This window comes from Gracilinanus agilis, chromosome 4, assembly GCF_016433145.1.
Source record: "Gracilinanus agilis isolate LMUSP501 chromosome 4, AgileGrace, whole genome shotgun sequence".
Taxonomy (NCBI): Eukaryota; Metazoa; Chordata; class Mammalia; order Didelphimorphia; family Didelphidae; genus Gracilinanus; species Gracilinanus agilis.
Window position 1 is genome coordinate 511,368,176 of NC_058133.1, and position 23,117 is coordinate 511,391,292.

Consider the following 23,117-nt stretch of genomic DNA (forward strand, 5'->3'; position numbering starts at 1 on the left):
GGGGCCGGGGACGGGGCCGGGGACGGCGGCGGGGACGAGGAGGAGGAGGAAGAGGAGGAACCCGAGCAGCTCGGAGAGTCCGGTCAGGCCACCGCGAAGGAGCTGCCCGGTCCGGCCCGGCCGGCCTTAGCCCGGTGAGTGACCGCTCGGCCCGGCCGCTTCCGCGCTCCCCGCCGTGATGGGGCCCGCCCCGGCCCTCCCCCCCCTTCGCCGAGAGACCCGCCCGAGGCCCGAGACCTGGGCGCCGCAGGGGAGGTCAGGGGGAGCTGGGAAAAGTGGAGCCTTTGTTGGGCCGGGGCTGGAGCGAGGCAGACCCGGGGGAGGGCCGGCAGGGAGAGACACCCACGGGAGACAGAGACACGAGACATGAGAGACACGCACAGGACAGGCGGGGCCGCCCAGAGACACATAGTGACAGCACTGCGCCGCAACACATAGTGACAGGGGCGCAGACACACGGACACATAGTGACAGGGGCGCGGACATACGAACACATAGTGACAGGGGCGCAGGCAGGCGCTGGGACTGAGCCACGGGCACCCAGGACACACGGACACGCCGCTGGGAGATCATGGGGTGATAGGTCTAGAGCTGGTGCCGGGGTAAGTGGCCTTTCCACGGCCTTGGGAGTTTCTCTCTCCATTTCACTGCCTCTGTCCCACCCAAACTGGGACCTCTGATTTTTAGGGCAGGAAGCTCCTTGTTTCTCTCCTTCCTTCCTTCCTTCCTCTCTCCCTCCCTTCCTTCCTCCTCTTTCATTCTTATTTTTTCTCTTTCCTTCCTCCTTCCCTCCCTTCCTCTTTCTCTTTTTCCCTTCTTCCCTCTCTTCCTCCTTCCTCTTTTCTTCTCCCTTCCTCTCCCATTCTTTTTATCGTTTTTTCTCTTTCCTCCTTTCCTTCCTACCTCTTTCCCTCCCTTTCTTCTCTGGATTGAACAAATGAACTGTTGGCCCGCTGATTAATTGTGCATGACGGTCTATTCAGTTTCATTTCTCAACAACTAATGAGGAGTAAAAGCTGTGGTCTAGGCAGAGGAGGTCTTCAAACAGATAGGGCAGATGACCACTTGTCAGGGATGTCCTAGAGATCATAGACTAAATGGCCTCAGGTTTCCCAGCCTGGCCCTGGGGGGGAGAGGGGGGTGTGGAAAAAGTAGGCTGCTTGAGGGCTGAGATGATTTGTATTTTTCTATTATCCTTCTTACCTTGCACTTAGTGTGGTGTTTCCTAAATTCGTTTAAGCAGGGAGACAGACCCAGACCCAAGCTGACATTTTCTCATTTAAATAAAGAAGTAATATATTGAAAGCAATGCAGTCTGATCATACTTTTGATCCCCTAAACCACCTTCTCAGTTTACATTCAAATTACTTTGTCCGGGCTGAGTTGTTTACCTAGTGTTTACTGAAGAATGTTAGGCTCTTGTGGAATTGTAGGAAAGTTTATATATAAATATAGTCTTTTGCTTAACCCCCACCTTTGTTCCTTTTTTTACTAAAAGATATCAATTACTTACAAGAATTGGTCTGTAAGCTTTTGAATTACTGAGCTCTATCTGGTCTCTTGTGTGGTTGCATTTGTATCTGCTTGTTATTATGGATATTTTATTCTAGTATAAAATTTCAAATATGGAATTTTTGTACCAAGAAGATCAACATTTTAAATTTACTTTGAATGTAAAGTGAGTTTGTAGTTCCATGTTAAAAGTGAAAGTTAATAAAGTTGGTGCTTAGATTTAAAAATCTTGAGCCTTCAGCATATAATTAGCAAATAGACGAGCTTAGAAAGGGAGTTTCATGGTAGTGGGTTGTCTTTGAGCTGTTTAGTGATGATTAGTAAGTAGAAAATTTGTTTTTTGACAGGACCGAGAAGAAATGCCCTTAAAGCTCTCTGAAAACCTTTGGATTTTGATGTTTATGAAATCAGACTGATATTGCTGGGTACAGTGAGGCTTGGAAATAACTTCCCTTTTTCCTTATCTATAAAGATTTGGATTTTGGGATTTTTTTTTTTTTATCTTGACCACCTAATCAAGGACTGTGGAGCCATAAAAACCCTACTTTGTAAGACCATTAAATGTATATTTAGATGGGAGGGTATTTCCTTTTTTTAAAGATCTTTCTAAATAGGGTTACCATATAGGTTAAAGTACTAAAATTATACCTCAGTCCATTTTTGTGCCTTAAAATGAAATCTTAAAATGAAAAAATTTAGAGAGTTGTGGTGAAACTAATTAGAATTTATTTGACTTTACTCTTAGACACATTTAGAAATATTCATATTTTAAAATTTTATCTGGGGAAAATTAAATGATTAATTATTTGAACAGTGAAGCAAGTTTGTAGTTTAATTTTGAGGTAGTTCATTTGAGTTCATGACATATCAAACTACAGTATCGTGATGTTAAATTATAAGCTGACATTTTAAAAAATCATTAATGCTAATTTGAGCTGAACTTATTTGTTTAAATTGGGTAAACTGCTGATATGAAAGGAGTGTAGAAAATACAATTTAGATATAATATTTTGAACTTAGTTTAAAAATACCATTTTAAAGCTTTTAAGAAACTTTATTGGTTAATGCTTGACAGTACTATTGTTTAGTTTTAACTGTTGGAATGATCTCGTTAAGCATCCTGTAAATGTCCATATTTACTACAAAATAACCTTTATTGCTTTTGAATATTTTTAAAATGTTTTTCAATTTAACCCCTTTCCTTTTGGGGCATATTTATGAGAAGTATTCTCACTAGTAGAGAATTGTGAATATTTTTGTCATTCCATCCCAGATATACTCAACAACAGTATTCATGTCCCAATGCCCAACCATACAAATTAGTCTAATTGTCAAGTCCTAAAACAAAACTAGAGATGGAATGATGCTCTTTTTCTAGTTACCCCTTTGAGTCTTTTTCTTGTTCTTCACTTTTCTCATATTTCAAGTCTTCTTTTCTATACTACTTAAAGATGAATTTTTAAAACATCTCTTTCGTAGCTTCTTTTCACCATACTTTTTAGTGAGTTTGACTTTGTGGATGAACTAGAGTGTGCTTTTCAGAAATAAGAATGTGACACTTTAGTATAGGTGGGTGGAGCTGGTTAAACATTGGTGAGCTGATAAAATGGTGGGGGCTGGGAGAGGTACAACTTTTTAAACCCATGTGTTAAATTCCTTATGACTCATTTTGTTTCCTGGGGAGTGGTGCAGGCTAGATCTCTGAGCTTTAGAGCACTGACTTATGTTTGTAGGTCTACGTTGTGTGCACACATGCATAATAATTCAGTCATCTTGGGAGGAGAGAGTAAAGCTGATATTGGGGGACTTATGCAGATTGGTTGGTTCTTGTTCTCAGCCCCTTTTAACCTGTGATTTCATTAGTGTAGTGAACACCTGGTGTGGGAACTCCCATCAAGTACTTTGTTGGTAATCTAAAATTTGAGAGAGGTGCCTGGGACACCTGGAAACTAAGGGACTTGCCTGTGGTCATGTAGCTGGCATATGCCAAAAGCAGCCCTTGAGGCCCAGGTGTTCTGATGCTAATGCCGTCCTCTTTACTCTTCAGGGGGTTAATACCGCCTCTACTAATAATTATTTCACTTACTCTCTGGTCACTCTCTTACTTGCTTGCTTTCCCAGCCTGAAAGCAAGAGTAGAGTGAATTGTGAATTTCTGAATCTAGTGTATTCAGAATGATATAGGGAGGCAGAAGCATGCTTGAAGTAGTTGCTTTTCTTGATCCTGTTCTTCAAGAGCTCTTAATGATTGATGGAAGAGCCCATACTGGCAGATGTTAGAGAAATGGAAGCTAACATTTTTTTGAACCAGATGGATATATGGCTAGGATGGAATACATATCTTGGGATATGGGGGATGGGAAAGCTTGTCAGCTTGCCATTAATAACTCACTCTGGCATTTACTGAGCTCCCCACGTGGGTCACTTCCTCCCCCACTGAGCTTTCTATTCTTTTTGTCTTTGAGAGGTTTGAGAAGATGACAAGGAGATTGCTGCTGTAGTTAGCCAGTTGAACAGATAGAGAAGGTGAAGGATAGAAGGCAATAATGATTCAGCCCTACAGACATAGAGTGCCCTCCAGAAGAGGGAGTTGTCTCTATTACACCAAATTTCAAGTTGGCACTGGAGTACAGGCTGATGTCTGCAGAGTTATTTCAGCTGTTGATGTCAGCTAATGAACAAACATTTATTAAGAACTTAGGCTGCTAAGCACTGGGTATCCAGTGAAAAAGCAAAAACATTCCCTGCCTGCATGAAGTGGGCATTCTAATGGAAGAACTGACATATATAAATCTGAACATAAAAGATAAAACACAAAATAGATGAAAGAAACCTTGGATAAGATAGCACTAGCTTGGGTGGGGTGGAATGACTACCAGGAAAGGCCTCTTAGAGGAGGAGTCTTTAAGGAAACCAAGAAATCTAAGATAATGTCTAACTTTAAACATTGGCACAATTTTTCAAGTGGTAGATTTGTATGACTATGCTTAAGTATTTTCAGACAAACTTACTTTTTCATTTGTATCCCCAGCGTTTCTTGAAAGGGGTGAATAAAAAGCTTGGACAGACTTATTGAGGACCAATAAAATGTTAGAAAGGATAAGGTACCATACCTGTTATATCATATTAATAAGTGATTTCATTGACTGTCAATGTGTGATTATGCCAAGAAATTTTGAGAGCATAGAATTTATTCATATTTTTGGATAAAATCTTTTGCCCGGGAAACAAATTGTACATTTGTGTCTCAGTTTGATTTTAGTTAAGTTGCTCCTATAAAAATCTTGTGTACATTTTGAACTGTTGCTTACTCTTTAAAGTGTAGTGTTAACTTTGTGGTATAGTATGTATCACCTTTAACTTCTCACCCTTCTCTTCCTAATGAAAAAGGCCATGCCAAAACTCAGTTAGTATAGAGATGCAGAGAAGGCAAATGAGCTGATTCATTAGAAATATTCATTTTCTGTTTCTCTTGTTAAACCTAATTTGTAGGATCATCAAATAATAGAAATACCAGGAACCTTAGAACTAGATAGAGAATCTGGCCCAACCTCTTTTTATAGATTTTATAGATGAAGAAATGGACCCAGAGGTGAAGTGACTTGTCACTGGTTAGCTAGTGCCATAGATGGTGGCAGAGGAAGTAGGGAGTAGTTCTTACATTTCCTGATTCCCAGTTGAGTGCTATTTCTGCCCTTCTACAAAATGTTTTGCCTTTGAACAAATTGTGGTATATGATGGTGATAGAATACTATTGTACTATAAGAAATGATGAATCGATTGATTTCTGTAAGAACTGGAAAGACCTCATCAACTGATGTGGAGTGAAATAAGCAGAACCAGGAAAACATAACTGAAACATTGTGGGATAATCAAATGTAATTGACTTTGCTACTAATGGTAATGCAATGATCTAGGACAATTCTGAGGAACTTATGAGAAAGAATGGTATCCATGACTAGAGAAAGACCTGTGGGAGTAGAAATCCAGAAGAAAACATATGATTTATTACTTGTTTACATGGGTATGTGATTTGGGGTTTTGGTTTTAAAAGATTCATTACAAAAATAAATAATATGGAAATAGTTTTGAGAGATAATGTATGTATTACCCAATGGAATTGCTTGTTAACTCCAGGAAGGGAGTGAAGAGAGGAGAGAGACAACAAGAATCATGTAACCATGGAAAAAAATTAAAAAATAAAATAAAATCTAAAAAAATGTTCTGCCTTGATTAAATCCATTAGTGACCATAAGTAAATCTTAATATGTTTGACACTTGCATTTTTCTATAATGACTCAGGTTGTGTCACTGAAGTTCTACGTCCTGGGTCGTTGTGGTGTGGGAGGAGCTGCTCCCAGGGCTTGACTTGTCATCAGGTCTAATGGAGTAGAAGAAATAAATTCTACTAAGCTCAAAGCTCAACCCTCTGGGTTCTCTCCTTTGATCAAGGCATTACATTTGAAATGTAGCAGTGCTTATCCTTCACAAAAGAAGTAAGAATAGAACCCTCAAGAATTTGCTCCTTGTTTGATGTTTTATTATAGAATATTTCAGATCCTTGGTGTATCCAGTACCCAGGCATTGATTTAATGATAGTAGGATCATTGAGCTTTGGTGGGAAGAGGCCTTAGAAGCCATTGAGGTGTCTAATCCCTTCCTGTTATAGTTGAGAGAATTACTTGCCTTTATAATCTCTACAATCTTTTTTTTTTAGCCCTTCCCTTCCACTTTAGAATCAACACTGCTTCCAAGGCAGAAGAGCAGTAAGGGTTAGGCAATAGAGATTTAAGTGAATTTGCCCAGAATCACATAGCTAGGAAGTATCTGAGGTCAGATCTGAACCCAAGACCTCCCATCTCCAGGCCTGTCTCTCAATCCGCTGAGCCACCTAACTGCTATCCTGCTCATTGATTTTTAAAACTAATTTCTTAAACATTTGCACGCACAGTTTACATTGATATTTAAAAGGTACATTCGCACTGTGTTAAGAGTTCTTTGAAATAAGTCAGTCAAGCAGTGGATAGTGGAGAGAGATCTGCCTTTGGAGCCAGGAGCACACCTGAGTTTCAGCCTAATTTTGACCACATTCAATCTATGTGAACCTTTCAATTCTACAAGATAGCAGAACTTTAGATAGTTTCGAGACTCACAGGTTCCAGGCCTTACCCTTTTCTTTTAATCCCAACTTTGATCTAAGATTTCAGTTCATTTAAGAATTCCTTCTGTTTGATAACACTGATAGTCACGATAGTCTGTGAGGTAAAGGAATTTGTAAACAGAACTTTTTGGTTATTTAGGTTGAGAAGTGGAATAAACAATACAGCTAAAGTCTTATTCTACAGGCTTTGTAACAAAGGAGAATTGTATTTAAGAGCTATCAGGGACCCTAGAGACACCATCATATCCACTCTCAAGATGAGTCCCAAAAAGTAGAAGTAATTCACCCAAGGTTGCATAGTGATAGGAAAGCATGGTATGATTTTTCTTAGGCTCTAGGTCTTTTGATGCATGTTTTAAATCTGGTGTCTAAGGAAGAAGAATTATAAGTAGAATATGAGTTTGTAATTTTCATAACAATAAGCAAAAATGAAATAATTCAGTCAGAATAATTGTAGCACACATATAAAATCTTTCATGAGCAGTTTTATCTTCTCTACTATTTAATAATGGTGTTTCCCTCAAATAAAGATGTAAGTTCTTTTTGCTTCTCTTATCCTCTGCTACTTCCTCTCTCTTTGGCTTGGACTATGACCTTGGTGTGGCTTCCATGAGAAGGAACACAGTGAATGAAGGCTCCCCTTCTGGCTTATGACTGAGTGAAATTTGTTTTCTCTTAGTTTGACAGGTGGCTGGAGATTATGTTACTTCATAGTATTGCTTTATTTTTGGTAATGTGAATAAAATGAAAATGTGTGTGAGAGAGAGAGAAAGAGAGGCTAGAGACAGCATTAGTCTTCATGTCTGTTCTAGGCAGATGGTTCAAGAGCAGACTGTTATCATTTTGGGAAGTGCATCCAAGTCAGTACTGAATGTTAACAGTTGTTCAGGTGCTTCCCTGCCTTCTCTACTCTGTTTGGCTCTGGGGATTTTAGAGCTATCTGTGTATTTGACTCTAACTAAACCAGATTCAAGGATAATTGAAAAGGTACTGAAATCTTAGAATCAAAGTTGGGGTTAAAACAATTGGAGAGCAGGAAGAGGAAGGATGGGAGATAGAAAAGAATTCAATTCAACCAACTTTGAGTACCTACTATGTGCCACTGTTCCAGGACCTGCGAGCCTCTGAGGATACAAAGACCATCAAGTGCCCTTCCTCCCAAAAAAGAAAGAAAGGAAGGAAGGAAGAAAAGAAGCCATTCTGTCTCTCAGAGATCTCACATTTCTACAGGGGCTAGGGTAAAGGGCTGGAGAAACCAACATGTAAACAGATAAGTAAATAAAGAGTCTGTAAAATAGGTACAAAGTCATTTGAATGGGGTGACACCAATTTTAGGAATCTTGAAAAGTCTTGGAAAAGGTAGCCTTTGAAGGGAGCCAAGGATGCCACGAGGTGGAAGAAGTATGGAGGTAGAGCAGGAATGGGAAAGCAGGGAGGGAGATGGCATGTCCTAGAGGGGGTCTAGCAAATAGTAGTCCAGATTGACTAGAAAGTGAAGTGTATGAGCAGGAGCCCAGGTCACTTGAAATCAGTCAGCAGAAATGGGCTAGAATCTGTTTTGTGAAGGAAGGCCTTGTAATGCAAACAGAGGAGTTTGTAATTTATTCTTGAGATAATATGGAGTCTTTGAAGCTTCCTGAAGAAGGGGATAACATAATTAGCTGTATGCTTTAGGAATATCACTTAGGCAGCTGTCTGAAGGATAGATTGGAGAAGGGAGGGAGATTGGAGGCAGGGAGAACAGTTAGGAGGCTGTTACCTATCGGAGCCTAGGGCCAGAAGTAATGAGGGCCCCTGTATCTGGTGGTGGCTGTGTGAGTGAAGAGGAGGGGCCTGAAGTGAGAAGAGATGTTTTAGACTTGCCAGGACATGGCAAGATGATATAGGTGCAAAGAGGAGTGAAGATGTGAGGGTGACGTAGGTTTTGAGCTTGAAGGATGGTGAGAAGTTTGGAAGGTTGAGTTTGGAGGAAAGACACAATTTTGTTTTGAGTATGGTGATATGTGGCATGTCAGAGAGAAAGACTGTGCAGCTATGGGAGTCATCAAGATAGAAATGTTTGTTTAATTCAGGGGAGTTGATGAAATCCCAAGCATGAAAAGAAAGAAGAGGACCAGGAAGAGAGCCTTAGAATCCACCCACACCTAAGGGAGTTGGAATGTAGAAGATTCTGTTTACAGTGAAGGTATGAAAATCAGGGTCAGAAAAAGAAAGCATTTTTAAAATGCAAAAGAAGACAAGGTGATTGAGACAGAGCATAACTAACTGAAGGAATAACATATCTAGTGAACCCCTTATTCCCTGAAAGCTGATAAGACACCTATGTCCCTCCTATAAGAAATTTTGTTAAGAAATATATCACATCACTTAATATTTGTTTTGAGGACATAGTCTTAGAATCTGAGTTGGAAGGGACCTTAGTGATCATTCTACTCTTCTCTGAAGGAGAATTCCCTGAAACATGGTTGTCAGCTGCCACTTCTTGTCTTCAGTGATGAAGAATTCATTTCATTCTGAAAATACATTCCATTTGAGGACAGCTCACATTGGGAGGCAGTTTTAACTCATATAGGCAGGACTGAAGTCTGCCAAATGTATTTTAAAATGGATCTCTTTTGGCACTTTACCCTTTTCCATTTGGAAACTTTTTTTGTTTGACATTTGTTCTCCTGGAGCATCCCTAACCTTAAGTTTGTGCCTTATTTCATTCTTGTGTTCCCAAAGCTTCATGTAGATGTGAAGTCAGTAATGAATGTTATTTCAATTGAATTTATTATTATTATTATTATGGATTTTATTGTGTTCTCCCCCTCCCCTCTTGTGTGTTCCCAATTCAGTGCCAGTTCTTTTTTGAGATACAGCCCAAGTCAGCCAAGAAACCTCACCTTTCCCTTCTCTCTGTGGCATAGTTTCCCTTCTCTCTGTGGCAAGAACAAAAGAAATATATATATATATNTTCAATTCTACAAGATAGCAGAACTTTAGATAGTTTCGAGACTCACAGGTTCCAGGCCTTACCCTTTTCTTTTAATCCCAACTTTGATCTAAGATTTCAGTTCATTTAAGAATTCCTTCTGTTTGATAACACTGATAGTCACGATAGTCTGTGAGGTAAAGGAATTTGTAAACAGAACTTTTTGGTTATTTAGGTTGAGAAGTGGAATAAACAATACAGCTAAAGTCTTATTCTACAGGCTTTGTAACAAAGGAGAATTGTATTTAAGAGCTATCAGGGACCCTAGAGACACCATCATATCCACTCTCAAGATGAGTCCCAAAAAGTAGAAGTAATTCACCCAAGGTTGCATAGTGATAGGAAAGCATGGTATGATTTTTCTTAGGCTCTAGGTCTTTTGATGCATGTTTTAAATCTGGTGTCTAAGGAAGAAGAATTATAAGTAGAATATGAGTTTGTAATTTTCATAACAATAAGCAAAAATGAAATAATTCAGTCAGAATAATTGTAGCACACATATAAAATCTTTCATGAGCAGTTTTATCTTCTCTACTATTTAATAATGGTGTTTCCCTCAAATAAAGATGTAAGTTCTTTTTGCTTCTCTTATCCTCTGCTACTTCCTCTCTCTTTGGCTTGGACTATGACCTTGGTGTGGCTTCCATGAGAAGGAACACAGTGAATGAAGGCTCCCCTTCTGGCTTATGACTGAGTGAAATTTGTTTTCTCTTAGTTTGACAGGTGGCTGGAGATTATGTTACTTCATAGTATTGCTTTATTTTTGGTAATGTGAATAAAATGAAAATGTGTGTGAGAGAGAGAAAGAGAGGCTAGAGACAGCATTAGTCTTCATGTCTGTTCTAGGCAGATGGTTCAAGAGCAGACTGTTATCATTTTGGGAAGTGCATCCAAGTCAGTACTGAATGTTAACAGTTGTTCAGGTGCTTCCCTGCCTTCTCTACTCTGTTTGGCTCTGGGGATTTTAGAGCTATCTGTGTATTTGACTCTAACTAAACCAGATTCAAGGATAATTGAAAAGGTACTGAAATCTTAGAATCAAAGTTGGGGTTAAAACAATTGGAGAACAGGAAGAGGAAGGATGGGAGATAGAAAAGAATTCAATTCAACCAACTTTGAGTACCTACTATGTGCCACTGTTCCAGGACCTGCGAGCCTCTGAGGATACAAAGACCATCAAGTGCCCTTCCTCCCAAAAAAGAAAGAAAGGAAGGAAGGAAGAAAAGAAGCCATTCTGTCTCTCAGAGATCTCACATTTCTACAGGGGCTAGGGTAAAGGGCTGGAGAAACCAACATGTAAACAGATAAGTAAATAAAGAGTCTGTAAAATAGGTACAAAGTCATTTGAATGGGGTGACACCAATTTTAGGAATCTTGAAAAGTCTTGGAAAAGGTAGCCTTTGAAGGGAGCCAAGGATGCCACGAGGTGGAAGAAGTATGGAGGTAGAGCAGGAATGGGAAAGCAGGGAGGGAGATGGCATGTCCTAGAGGGGGTCTAGCAAATAGTAGTCCAGATTGACTAGAAAGTGAAGTGTATGAGCAGGAGCCCAGGTCACTTGAAATCAGTCAGCAGAAATGGGCTAGAATCTGTTTTGTGAAGGAAGGCCTTGTAATGCAAACAGAGGAGTTTGTAATTTATTCTTGAGATAATATGGAGTCTTTGAAGCTTCCTGAAGAAGGGGATAACATAATTAGCTGTATGCTTTATGAATATCACTTAGGCAGCTGTCTGAAGGATAGATTGGAGAAGGGAGGGAGATTGGAGGCAGGGAGAACAGTTAGGAGGCTGTTACCTATCGGAGCCTAGGGCCAGAAGTAATGAGGGCCCCTGTATCTGGTGGTGGCTGTGTGAGTGAAGAGGAGGGGCCTGAAGTGAGAAGAGATGTTTTAGACTTGCCAGGACATGGCAAGATGATATAGGTGCAAAGAGGAGTGAAGATGTGAGGGTGACGTAGGTTTTGAGCTTGAAGGATGGTGAGAAGTTTGGAAGGTTGAGTTTGGAGGAAAGACACAATTTTGTTTTGAGTATGGTGATATGTGGCATGTCAGAGAGAAAGACTGTGCAGCTATGGGAGTCATCAAGATAGAAATGTTTGTTTAATTCAGGGGAGTTGATGAAATCCCAAGCATGAAAAGAAAGAAGAGGACCAGGAAGAGAGCCTTAGAATCCACCCACACCTAAGGGAGTTGGAATGTAGAAGATTCTGTTTACAGTGAAGGTATGAAAATCAGGGTCAGAAAAAGAAAGCATTTTTAAAATGCAAAAGAAGACAAGGTGATTGAGACAGAGCATAACTAACTGAAGGAATAACATATCTAGTGAACCCCTTATTCCCTGAAAGCTGATAAGACACCTATGTCCCTCCTATAAGAAATCTTGTTAAGAAATATATCACATCACTTAATATTTGTTTTGAGGACATAGTCTTAGAATCTGAGTTGGAAGGGACCTTAGTGATCATTCTACTCTTCTCTGAAGGAGAATTCCCTGAAACATGGTTGTCAGCTGCCACTTCTTGTCTTCAGTGATGAAGAATTCATTTCATTCTGAAAATACATTCCATTTGAGGACAGCTCACATTGGGAGGCAGTTTTAACTCATATAGGCAGGACTGAAGTCTGCCAAATGTATTTTAAAATGGATCTCTTTTGGCACTTTACCCTTTTCCATGTGGAAACTTTTTTTGTTTGACATTTGTTCTCCTGGAGCATCCCTAACCTTAAGTTTGTGCCTTATTTCATTCTTGTGTTCCCAAAGCTTCATGTAGATGTGAAGTCAGTAATGAATGTTATTTCAATTGAATTTATTATTATTATTATTATGGATTTTATTGTGTTCTCCCCCTCCCCTCTTGTGTGTTCCCAATTCAGTGCCAGTTCTTTTTTGAGATACAGCCCAAGTCAGCCAAGAAACCTCACCTTTCCCTTCTCTCTGTGGCATAGTTTCCCTTCTCTCTGTGGCAAGAACAAAAGAAATATATATATATATGTATATATATATTTCTTTTGTTCTTGTTTTACCAGTTTGGATGTAGCATAAGGAAAAGAAATATACACCAAGTTAACTGTCTTTGAAATTGTAAATTTGTTTGCATTAGTTTTGCTTCTGAAAAAGGGATTTGTGATAGTTTCTGAAGAAATTCAATCTTTGTTCCTGTTTTGTTTAAACTGTCTGTTTTATTTGAATTAATTTATCTTGAATTCAAACAAAATATTTAAATAAAAAATTAATATATATAACGACTATTTCTAGAGTAGTCAATACCAACTTTGAGCCACTAAACAGCCCAGGATATGGGAAAATGAACATATTTTATACAATTGTATCCGGTTTCTGTCATCTGAACTTCAAATGAATTAGAAAGAAGAAACAGGCTAAGATTGGGAAGCAGTACATGTGGCACCTGATTATAGGACATGTATTCAGTCTCAGCTCTGGCATTGATCACTGTGTGGTCTTGAATGAGTCATTTCCCTCTCTGGACTTCAGTTTCCTCTTATGGAAAAAGAGGGAAAGGAGGAAGAAGAAGGATTGGACTACATAAGGGGTCTTTTACAACTCTAAAGCCTATGTTCTCATAATTTTTACTTGTCCCAATATTTCAGTATACTTTATCTTTTGCTAAATATTTTATACTCTTACCTCTTTTCTCTCTCTTTCTCTTTGAGAAAAGAAATAACAAGTAAAGGCAAATAGGTTGGTTAAAATGAATGCAATCTTCTTCTTGGGTTGATCTTTAATGGGCTTATTCATTTTTCTTTTTAGATAGATGGGCAAGAGCTGCTAGTTTGGAAGAGGGGTCCAAGCCATTTCACATTCTAGCAAAATCTGAGTATGCCTGAGCCCCTGGGAAATGAGTCATTTTTGAGAGTTGGGTCTTCCAAATGATTGAGGACTTCCTTTTTTAAGGAACCACACTTTAAAGTCTGAACCATTTTGTATGGACCTTTTTGAAAGAATGTATGCCTTTTTTATTTTTAAATGTGCTACAGAATATGTAGGAAATGTGCTACAGAATATGTAGGAAATGATTTAATCTTAATGACTATTAATGAAGTTATTATAGTATACTGTAAATGTAATTTGTTGTTGAAGGCCTGTTGGAAGAATACAACTTTTTTTGCCTCTATACTAAGTGGCTCCAAATTGCTATGCTTTTTGAGTTTGTGTTGGTTTTTTTAAAAATTATCTTTGTTTTTCCCCCCTCACTATACCAGCTGTTCGTGCATTCATTCATTTCATTCATTCACAATTGAGTTCTTACTATGTGCCAGACAATGCTAGACACTGGAAATGGGGAGAAGAAATAGCCTTATCCTCCTGTATTAAAGTCACTTCTCACTGTTGGCATGTCCATCTGGAGCAGCCCTTGATTCCTCATCTAAATTTCTGCTTTTAATTTGCTGTTCATTTGGAAAGCAGGCAACCAGTTTGCTTGATTTATGTGCAAAATAATAGTGAGTGGGCTCTTAGTGAGGACTCTGGGAGTTAGAAATAGAGCCGGGGTATCATAACTGCTTGCTATTTGATTACTTAGATTTGCCGCTGCCCCCCCCCCCCCCCCCCAGTGCTCTAGCCTAGCTTTCCTGATAGGAGAAATTGGGATAGATAGTTGAGTTCTGGAGATTGTTAATGAAAAGATCAGAAAGTGTCTGTTCTTCTGGAGAAGAAGCAAGGTGGAGAAATGACTGGTTCTCTTTGCCATATTTCACCAGCTGGCCTAGATAGAAGCAGGAAGTGCTGACATGACCAACCACGTACTGCAGGCCTTCCTGGTTCCAACTTGTTGAGTAAGGAAGGGCTTTAGCTGACTCTGCCAGTAACCCCTCCCTGCCTTCTGTCTGACATTCTGCTCCATGATCCGTTCAAGGCTAACCCGGTACTGGACAATCACTATATTCAGATCTGATCTAGTTGCTTAAAGTAGAAAAGTAAACATTTTTTCTGTGTCCACGTGTTTTATTTTAGGCATTTAGTGCACAGCCTTCACATTTAGAATACCCGTACCCTCCCATTAGTTTGGGTTTTATTGCTGGGCAAAGAATAATTATAATATCCTTGGATACTTGGCTGTAGAAGTATCAACAATATCAGAAGAACTGGGATTCCATCCTGACTATGACATTTAAATACTTTGTGAGTTTGGACAAATCATTCATTAATATATATATGTTTTAAATAACATATTTTTTTACATGATCATAATTTCATCCAGTGTACACTTGACTTTCCTTTCCGTCCCAGAGAACTCTCCCATATAACAAATTCTATTTTTAAAGACAAAAAAGAGGAAGTTTAAAGAAATCAGCATAACTGGTCATTACCTCAAAAAAAACCCTGAAAATATATGTAATGTATTTGGATCTCCCTACCTCTGCAAAGAGAATTGAAGTAAGGATGTCTTCTCATGTCTCTTTTGAACCAAGTCCATTCTTTGTAATTTTACGACTATCTCTTTTATTTATTTGTTTTGTGTGTGTGTTTCTTTGATTTACATTATTGTAGTCATTGTATGTATTGTTTCCTTGACTTTGCATCAGTCCATGCATTCATATTATATATCCTTTCTTACAACATAGTAATAGTAATAGTCCATTAAGTTTGTTTCTCTATCTAGAAAGTGGAGATAAGAACCTGCATTGCCTGCTTACAAAGCTTGGATATGATCCATTAAGAAAATAGATATGAAGGGCGATAGAAATGTAAAATGTCATTTTATGTTGCTAGTATATGTTTTTGGGTTTTCCCTCCTTGCAGCCTATCATAGATTTCTAGTTGGAAAGGGTTTTAGAAATCTTTTATAGATGAGGAAACTGACACTTAGACATACCCAAGTTCTTATGAATTCAGTGTTTGGCTTTCTCTCCATTCTGACTTCCATCTTTACGTTGGAATTTAATTTACATGTTGCATTTTTTGTAATTTATTTTTAATTTTGTTTGGTTCTTTCTGTTGTAATCATTGTTTCTTTGTTTTCTTGGTCCTGCTTACTGCATTTTGCATCAATTCATTTAAGTCTTTCCTTCTCTGTGTTTCATCATATTCATACTTCATTATGACACATTAATATTCCTTGACACTTATGTACCACCATTAACTTTTCCCAGTCAATGGGCAAGTCCTTTGTTTCTAGTTCTCAATATTTTGGTAGATCTGACCTTATAATTTTTTCTTAAACAATGACTATTGGGTGTATATGCCTAGAAGAGTGGAATTTATGAACCAAAGGGTATGGACATTTTAGACACTTTCCTTTGCTTAGCTGCTAGTTGCTTTCCTAAATGGTTGTACAAATTCACAACTCCATTAGTAGTGTATTAGTGGCCTTCTCCATAAAACTTCCAGCATTGACCATTTCTATCTTGTCAATTTTGCCAGTTTGCTGTGTGTGAGATGAACCCTTAGAGTTGTTTTGCTTTTCATTTCTCTTATTAGTGACTGAATATTCTTTCATATGATTTTCAATAATTGCAGTGCTTTGGGGAACTTTTTCTTCATAGTAGGCAGCTATGTGGCATAGTGGGCAGAGTGGTAGGCCTGGAAGTCAGAGTTTATATTCGGCCTCAGACATTTATGAGTTGTATGGTCCTAAACAAGTCACTTTAAAAAGATCTGTTTGCCTCAGTTTCCTCACCTGTAAAATGGTGATAATAATATTATTTCCTTCCTAGGGTTTTGTCATGAAGATCAAATGAGATAATATTTGTAAAGTGGTTAGCACAGTGCCCGGCACATAATAGACACTATATTACATACTTCTTCCTTGGCTTTTTGGTTGTTTATTTCTGTTGTCTATAAATCTTAGATACTAAAAACCTTCATCTGAGAATCCTCCCTACCTTTTGGGGCTTCTTTTCTTTATATATTTGTAGGTTCTAGCCAATTGACCCTCTCGGTATAGACCACAACATTTTATCTCCCCAGTGCCTTTGTACAGGATGCCTCCTTTGTCTGAAATGCACTCCTCATTGTGTCTGCTTTTTAAAATTCTTGCCTTCAAAGGTCAGCTCAAGAGCCACTTCTTCTATTGAGACCTCCTTGCCTGTGTCTTCCCCGTCCCCCAAAACTTTGTATCTACTTCATATACATTTTGCATTTACTTCTATGTACCTGTTGTTTTCCCCAGTAGAACTAGATTCCAAACATCCTGCTAGCTCTAGGAAAACAAAGATTTGGGGGGGGGGGGAGCAGGAGAGGCAATTTCTGATCACAAGGCATTTAAATCCTAGAGAGCAGTTCTACTTGTGCACTGCTGAGTAAATTTAAGGTAATTTGAGGAGCTGAGAACATAGGAAAGGTGGCCTCAATCTGAGTCTCTAGCAAAGCTAAAAGATTCTGATAGGCCTAGGTGTGCATTCCAGGTGTGGGAGACAACTGAGAGGGGCTCTGGGAATAGTCAATAGAATGGAATGCAGAGTATGTGAGGGAGGAGTCAGACTGAGGCTTCAAAGAGACCAAACTAAGAAACTGATGCTTTATCCTCTAAGAATTGGGAGCTACTGAAGATTTGTGAGGAGAGGATTGATGGATAGAGATTTTGGATGTCTTCTTAGGGAGGTGGTTTGGGCAGTTCCCCATACCTGCAATTATTTATGGAGTTGAATCATTGAGAGAGATTCTTTCCTCATCTCCTCTAGGTGGTGGTCTTCATCATTTCTTAGAGCCCTCAATATAAATCTGGCCAACTCTTTGCAATGTGAAATCTGCCCTCTGACTCAACAAACTTTTCTTAAGGGTCGGAAATGTGCAAGGCAGTGTTTTCATCAAAAGGCCAGGGACTCTGACATGCTGTCGATTTTCTCTATTAAGATGTATTTGTGGGGGCAGCCATGTAGCTCAGTAGATTGAGAGCCTGGCCTAGAGAAGTTCAAATCTGGCCTCAGATACTTTCTAGCTGTGTGACCCTGGGCAAGTCTCTTAACTCCCCCATTGCTTAGCTTCTGTCACTCTCCTGCCTTGGAACCAAAACTTAGTATTAATTCTAAGACAGAAGGTAACGGTTTAAGAAAACGAATAAGATGTAATTGTATCACATAGAAATGTCATTTTATGTCCCTCTAGCTGAGGTCACAAAATCTTGACTAGCATCTTAGCAGACAGCTCTGTCATGAAAACATAGGCTTTGTAGTAGTGTAAGGGTTAAAAAATTAAGGTTGGATTAAATATAAGAGAAATGTGGTCGCTGAAATTAATGTATCTCAAGTCAAAATGACTTATAGCAGTTTATTTATAAAATAGAGTGAAAGTAGAGAAATGAGAAAGAGGGCAGAGTAAGAAATCTAGCTTACTGAGCTAGACTATTTGCTCTGGTCCTGACTTTATTCTGGCAGAGTTCCAGAAGCCCCAGCTGGAGGGCCTAGGGGTAAATTAAGCAAGGGCTCCAGCCACAGGCCTTCTCCAAGATGGGGGAGAAAGACCTCTCTGGATGCTAGGAAAGGAGTCAGCCTTTTCATTTGCCCGTGTGGTAGTCCTAAAGGAAGATCCAAGAGCAGTCCAAGGTCCCAAGCCAGAGCTCCTCCAAGGCCAAGTTCAAAAGAAAAAGAGCTTGTCACAGGAAGTTGCAACTACTTAAAGACTCTTCTTTGGTCACTTCCTGTGCAGTCAGTTGTTTCTTGAGTTGTCACCCAGTTTAGCACATGGGTTGCAGACCTCCCCTCACTTAAGGAAATGTGGTAGTGTATACACTTCTGGTGATTAAATCTAAAAGTGGGGAGAGTTAATCCCATCTTCACAATAGGAGAGTATCATAGTAAGATCATAGGACTGAAGATTTTGAGTTAGAAGGGATCTCAGAGGACCTTCGTCCAGTCCCCCCTCATTTAGTGTTGAAAGTTCAGCAAGAATTTCAGTTCAAGACCTCTGACTTGAAAGTTGACAGTTTGTCATCTGTTCCCTAATTTCTGTAGGCCTGCTCAAATTGATCACTATATTTCCAATAGTTAATCACAGAATGTGGTATTGTGGGCATGAACCAGAATGTTTTGGTAGAGATTTACCGCACATGGATGACCAGTTTTAAAAGAATTCGCTGACAGTCCATGTATGTACACACTGACCAGATCACAGTTCATCTAAGTCTGCCCATCCTGGGCAGCTCTTGTCCATGCCCTCCTGTAAACTGGACTTGATGTCTGATCACCAGGTTTGGCTCTGGGCCTGTGTGTGTATGGGGCTTCTGAACTTCTCTCAGATGGGCTGCTAGTAGAGCCTTGGCCGCCTTTAGCATTGTTATCCCTTTTACCACAGAGCCCACCTGTCCTTTCAATTCAGTATTTCTTTAATGCCACTCTCTGTGTCTGCTCCTCATAGTTCTCTATTTGTTGGGTTTTGCCCTTTATGAAAACGATATCATTTGGGGTGTGTGTGTGATTTAGAGACCATCTAATGGCCTTGTGGTGCTTCAGGCTAAAATAAAGCACAGCAGTCATTATTACATAATTAATGTGCTGAAAATACCAGTTAATAGAGCATTCTAGTTGATAGAATGCTAGGAAAATGAGTTTCGGCCATGGAATTTAATTTTATCAGAAAGTGATTCCATCCTTTTTTCACTTGGTGTGTTAGTTCCATTTGTCCAGCTGTAATGTACCTGCCCTAAGGACAGAAACCACCCATGGATCCAAATGGGGAAGAGCAAACTTGAGCTGGATTTTCAGAATGAATTTAGAGGGAGAGAAAGAATCAGGAGGTGAGGAGAACACCACTGGTCTTTCTGAAATGTAAGAATTTAAGTCTAACAGTTCTTGGATGGTTGTGGGGTGCTGAGGAAGAAGCATGTTGAGGACGACAGCCAGTATTGTACTGGGATTTGGGGGTGCTGAGCATGAAAAAGAGACAATTTGGTGATTGAATAATGGCTGTTTTCATGGTGGTCATATGGCAGAGTCACTGGACTTATTTTTCTAGGCCCCAGAGTGCAGAACTAAGGGAAATCTTAGGAATAGAATTGTCCAGAATGGAATGGGTTGCCCACCCCAAATGGAGGGGCTTTCACCTCCCTGGAGATCTTCAAAGGGAAGCTGATTGACTACATCAGGGCAGGTGCTGAGGCAGGGATTCTTGCAGGTTGGACTTGGAATTCTCAGGTTCTTTGTTTCTGGCTTGTTAGATATTTTCACTTAGCATTTACAGAACCAATACAGAGAGTTTCAGTGCAGGATGCTTATTGCCTTTTTTTTTTTTTTTTTTTTTTTTAAACCCTCACTTTCCGTCTTAGAGTCAATACTGTGTATTGGCGCCAAGACAGAAGAGTAGTAAGGGCTAGGCAATGGGGGTCAAGTGACTTGCCCAGGGTCACACAGCTGGGAAGTGACTGAGGCCAGATTTGAACTTAGGACCTCCCGTCTCTAGGCCTGACTCTCATTCCACTGAGCTACCCAGCTGCCCCCTTATTGCTTTTTAAAGGCAAATGTTGAATCATATAATTTGATTCTTAGATTTGGAGTTGTGCATTGAGTGCTTTTCCATAGGATGTGTGATATTTGGGTGGCTGTGAAGCTCATTTACAAAATTGCTGTTTTAATTCATGGTCTTAGTTTATTTATAACTTCCCTGTCTATGATTAGATTATATGATATCTTCACACCTTGCATTTGATATGTATTTAAAGCAAGTGAGTAAGTAGTCACATGGAACCTAGTCATAGTTATTTCCACTGGTAAGAATTGCTTGCTTATAAACTCTTCAGATCATTTTGCTAATTTTTTTTTTTTTTTTTAGTTCTGAAACTTCAGAGCGTTAACCATAGTTTTCTAGGGGAGAACTTGGCATCTTTTACACTGTACCTCAAGCTTGAGCATATGTGCATTATATCAGGAACCTCTTACTTGGGGCTTCCCTGCCTTCATTCTCTTTTCCAACCCATCTCCACACATGTTAATAGTCCTAGAACAGATTGGATTAAATTGTGTGTTGAAAAAGCCAAACTGAACCCAAATTTCAATGGCTCTGTGTGAAATATGAAAATTCTTTACCTTGGCATTTTACACTTTCCATAGCTAGCTCCTTGGTCCTTATTTTGCTATTTCACATTAGTCCCTTTTCCACATTGACCCTGTCAAACTATGCTGTTGTTGGTTGTTTCCTGGTATATAATACTCTTTCTTTTACCTCTTCTGCCTTTGGTCCAAGTGGTCCTTCATCTCTGTGTGCCTTCCCTCCTCTTTGGTACTTTTTAGAATTTTTCATTTTTCTTTAACGTGCAGCTCAGGGACCACTTCCTACTCATTTTTCCAGTTATTACCACATTTTTCCCTCCTAAAATTCACTTGTATCATGTGTGCCTTTTGAATGTACTGCATTGTTGTTAACTCTTTGAGACAAAGGCTTTTTTCTTTTTTGCTAACCTAGCATGGAGCTCTCCTCTCTTCCGTGATATTTATACTCATCTGTTTCATGTTTGAGATTACTAGATCATCTAAAGCAAAATTTGGATATATGGAGGATAGTGTAAGGCAGTGGCAAAAGCTGGCCTCTTAACTTCCAGGCTCAAGCTTTTCCATTGCCTCAAAACACAAACCTGTGTGAGGCAGGGGAGAAAAGCACTGGACTTGGGGTGAGAGAGCCCTGGCTTTTGTCCTTATTGCCTGTAAGATGCCACTAATGACTGGAGCTACCTTCTTTGTTAGGAAAGCTTTTTTTACTCTTTATAAACTGCAAAACTCTACTCACTCTCTCTCACCCCCATATGTGATCTGTTGCTAAGGGCTGTCAGTTAGCCTCTGTATCTTCTCTCCTTTGACCCTGTACCTGGTGCAGGCCCTCATCACCTCACCTTTGGATTATTTACAGTAGCCAGCTGTGGGGGAGAGGAGTGTCTGCCTGCCCCAGTTTCTCTCCACTCCAGTCCATCCTCCATTCAACCACTAAAGTGATTTCCTAAAGTTAGATCTGATCCTATCGCTCCCCTACTCAATAAATTCCAGAAGTTCTCTTTTGCCTCTGGGAGCAAATACAGAACATTCTGTTGGACATTCAGAACCTTTCATCTGCCTTGGTCCCTCTTACCTTTCTAATCTTCTTACACCCTACTTCCTGACATATACTCTTTGATCTAGTGACACTGGCCTTCTGGCTGTTCCAGCAACAAGATTCTCCATCCCTAGGCATAGGCATTCTCATCGACTGTTCCCCCATGTCTGGGACACTCCCTCCTCTGCTCTAGGCTGCTCACTTCCATGGCTTCCTAAGGCCCAACTAAAATCCACTTTTTATAGGAAACCTTTCCCAAGCCATCCTAATTCTAATTATTTCTCAAATGCTTTGTGTATATTTATTTGCATGTTGTCTCCTCTAGTTTAGGTTGTAAGTTCCTTGAGGGTAGGGAACTCCCTTTTTGCCTCCATTTGTATCTAGCACCTAGCAAAGTACTTGGTACATAGTAGATGCTTAATAAATGTTGGCCGATATAACTGTGAGTTGCTATTTATATTCTTTAGTTATTGAGTGAAAGAAGTCACATTCATCTGTATTCTTTGTTCTTTAATGATTTGTGATCAAGTTGGATCCTCACGCCCTGAGCTCTCTCCTGATTGCACTTGATTATTAAAAGCTGTTTGAACAAATATCCTGACCCTGAGGGAGATGAACTGTGTTGCTGGGGGAAAAATAGGAGAAGAGTGAGAGAACTAGTGGGTCTTAGCTGGAAACTTTATATTTGAGTCATCCAGAACAATCAGAAGTGACCCAGTAGTTTTGTTTGATCTGTGAGCCACTGCCCTCTTTGTATGAGCATCTTGATGTAGGTTTCTTTCCTAGTTGCTTTTGTTGTTTACCCAAGCTGGTTGCATCTCATATAGTCATAAGATAAAAGTTCTGTTTTAATATTAACAAGTATATATTGACTAATATCTGTAAAGTCTTTTGGATACCAAGAGGTGTCCCATTGACAAACTATAAAGAAACTCAAGGAAAATGTCCTTCGTGCCCAGTTCTAGCACAGAATAGCTCACATTTAATAGCTTTAGATAGGTAGGCATTAGATAAACCATAGTTTTGAAGATTTAGAGTTGGAAGGGACCTTAGAAATTATCTAATCATCTCTCTGGGGTAGGGGATGGAGGAGGAAAATGAAGCTGATAAGTAATTTGCCCAAGGTGACACCAGTAATAGAGTTGGGATCTAAATTTAAATCCTCAGACTCCAAATTGAGCATTTTTTTCAATATACCTATCACTTTTTCCTTTTTTTGAAATAGCGATTAGTAGTGTTGGACCTGTACTTGAGGCATATTGGACTTTGGCCTTACCAGGGCAAACAGAGAGCTGAAGGAAAACAAGCATAACTGGATTCAAGAGAATCTGTGGGCTATGGACTCTTTAATACTGATTCTCAGCTTCTTCTCATTCTCATTCTTTCTTACCACCCTTTGGCTTCAGGCAGCATACTCCCAAGTATTTCTGCCTGCCAACATTTACTAAACATGCCAAGCATTGTGCAGAACTCTGAGGATGTCAACAAAGGCTGCCTTCA

At 39.5% G+C, this 23,117-nt stretch overlaps 1 protein-coding gene across 1 annotated transcript in view; it reads left to right on the forward strand.

Moving 5' to 3' along the window:
• Window positions 1-394: 394 nt before the first annotated feature.
• Window positions 395-23,117, forward strand: part of CAB39 (calcium binding protein 39) — a 111,366-nt gene continuing 88,643 nt past the window's right edge. The window contains exon 1 of the mRNA XM_044673284.1: window positions 395-602. The gene's annotated coding sequence lies outside the window, so the exon portion shown is untranslated. The remainder of the gene's footprint in view (window positions 603-23,117) is intronic.